The sequence below is a fragment of the Rhinoderma darwinii genome, unplaced genomic scaffold, assembly GCF_050947455.1.
Source record: "Rhinoderma darwinii isolate aRhiDar2 unplaced genomic scaffold, aRhiDar2.hap1 Scaffold_2815, whole genome shotgun sequence".
NCBI lineage: Eukaryota > Metazoa > Chordata > Amphibia > Anura > Rhinodermatidae > Rhinoderma > Rhinoderma darwinii.
In genome coordinates, this window is record NW_027463101.1 from 1 (window position 1) to 2,597 (window position 2,597).

Consider the following 2,597-nt stretch of genomic DNA (forward strand, 5'->3'; position numbering starts at 1 on the left):
GAAAGAGAAGGGAGAAGAGGGGAAAGAGGGGAGGAAAGAGGATAGAAAGAAGAGGGTAGAGGAAAAGAAAAGAGGAGAGGAAGAAGAGAAGGGAGAATAGAGGAGGAAGAGATAAGGAGAAGAGGAGAAGAGGAGAAGAGGAAAAGAGGAAAAGAGGAAAGAGGAAAAGAGGAGAAGAGGAGAAGAGGAAAGAGGAAAAGAGGAAAAGAGGAAAAGAGGAAAAGAGGAGAAGAGGAAAAGAAGAAGAGGAAAAGAGGAAGAGGAAAAGAGAGAGGAAAAGAGGAAGAGGAAAAGAGGAAGAGGAAAAGAGGAAAAGAGGAAGAGGAAAAGAGGAAGAGGAAAAGAGGAAGAGGAAAAGAGGAAAAGAGAAAGAGGAAAAGAGAGAGGAAAAGAGAAAGAGGAAAAGAGAAAGAGGAAAAGAGAAGGAGGAAAAGAGAAGGAGAGGAAAAGAGAAGGAGAGGAAAAGAGAAGGAGAGGAAAAGAGAAGGAGAGGAAAAGAGAAGGAGAGGAAAAGAGAAGAAGAGGAAAAGAGGAAAAGAGAAGAAGAGGAAAAGAGAAGAGGAGGAGGAGGAAAAGAGAAGAAGAGGAAAAGAGAAGAGAGGAAAAGAGAAAGAGAAGAGGAGGAGGAAAAGAGGAAGAAGAGAAAAGAGAAGAGGAGGGAGGAGGAAAAGAGAAGGAGGAGGAAAAGAGAAGAAGAGGAAAAGAGAAGAAGAGGAAAAGAGGAAGAGGAAAAGAGGAAAAGAGAAGAAGAGGAAAAGAGGAAGAGGAAAAGAGGAGACGAAAAGAGGAGACGAAAAGGAGAGGAAGAGGAAAAGAGAAGAGGAAAAGAGAAGAGGAAAAGAGAAGAGGAGGAAGAGGGGAGAAGAGGAGGAAGAGGGGAAAAGAGAAGAGGAGGAAGAGGGGAGAAGAGGAAGAGGAAAAGAGGAGAGGAAAAGAGAAGAGGAAGAGGGGAAAAGAGAGAGGAGGAAGAGGGGAAAAGAGAAGGAGGAGGAGGAAAAGAGAAGAGAGGAGGAGAAGAGGAGGAGGAGGAGGAGGAAAAGAGAAGAGGAAAAGAAGAAAGGAAAAGAGGAGACGAAAAGAGGAAGAGGAAAGAGGAGACGAAAGAGGAGAAAAGAGAGGAAGAGGAAAAGAGAAGAGGAGGAAGAGGGGAGAAGAGGAGGAAGAGGGGAGAAGAGGAGGAAGAGGGGAAAAGAGAAGAGGAAGAGGGGAAAAGAGAAGAGGAGGAAGAGGGGAAAAGAGAAGAGGAAAAGAGAAGAGGAAAAGAGAAGAGGAAGAGGAAAAGAGGAGAGGAAAAGAGAAGAGGAAAAGAGAAGAGGAGGAAGAGGGGAAAAGAGGAGGAGGAGGAGGAGGGAAAGAGAAGAAGAGGAAAAGAGAAGAAGGAGGAAAAGAGAAGAAGAGGAAAAGAGGAAGAGGAAAAGAGGAGACGAAAAGAGGAGAGGAAGAGGAAAAGAGAAGAGGAGGAAGAGGGGAAAAGAGAAGGAGGAGGGAGGAGGAGGAGAAGAGGAGGAGGAGGAAAAGAGAAGAAGAGGAAAAGAGAAGAAGAGGAAAAGAGGACGAGGAGAAGAGGAAAAGAGGAGACGAAAAAGAGGAGAGGAAGAGGAAAAGAGAAGAGGAAAAGAGAAGAGGAAGAAGAAAAGAGAAGAGGAGGAAGAGGGGAAAAGAGAAGAGAAGGAAGAGGGGAAAAGAGAAGAGGAGGAAGAGGGGAAAAGAGAAGAGGAGGAAGAGGGAAAAGAGAAGAGGAAGAGGAAAAGAGAAGAGGAAAAGAGAAGAGGAAGAGGAAAAGAGGAGAGGAAAAGAGAAGAGGAAGAGGAAAAGAGAAGAGGGGAAAAGAGAAGAGGGGAAAAGAGAAGAGGAGGAAGAGGGGAAAAGAGAAGAGGAGGAAGAGGGGAAGAGGAAGAGGAAGAGAGGAGGGGAAGAGGAAAAGAGAAGAGGAGGAAGAGGGGAAAAGAGAAAAGGGGAAGAGGAAGGGAGAGGAGGGGGAAGAGGAAAAGAGAAGAGGAAAGAGAAGGGAGAAGAGGGGAAAAGAGGGGAGGAAAGAGGATAGAAAGAAGAGGGTAGAGCAGGAAAGAAAAGAGGAGAGGAAGAAGAGAAGGGAGAATAGAGGAGGAAGAGATAAGGAGAAGAGGAAAAGAGGAAAGCAGAAAGGGAAAGAGGAGGAAGAGAAGAAATGGGGAGAGCAGAAAAGGAAAGAGAAGAGGAAAAGAAGAGAGCAGAGGATGAAGAGAGGGAAAGAGGATACGAAGAAGAGAGCAGAGGGGGAGAGGATAGAAAATAAGAGAGGGAAGTGGAGGGGGAGAGAAGATTGGAAAGAGAGGAGAAGAACAGAAGAGAAATATGGAGGAAATAGAAAGGGGAGAGAAGAGAGAAGGAACAGACAAGAAGGGAAGAGAATAGGAAAGAGGGGAATGGAGGAAACGAGCCATAGAAAGTAGAGGGTATGAATGGCGGTGGCATCAGTTTGTGGGGTCTCCCGGCTTCTTGCACCACTAACCCCTCCCCCGGGTTTCCCAGCATATTGCTGCAGATTTGGTGGTAACAGAGGCAGGAGGGCAGAAGCAGCAGTTTTGGAGTCAGCTCTCGGGGAGACTTCTTGACGT

General features: G+C 46.2%; 1 pseudogene; it reads left to right on the forward strand.

Annotated features, from left to right (window-relative positions):
• Positions 1 to 31: 31 nt before the first annotated feature.
• LOC142703561 (uncharacterized) lies at positions 32 to 2,044 on the forward strand (annotated as a pseudogene).
• Positions 2,045 to 2,597: the final 553 nt, after the last annotated feature.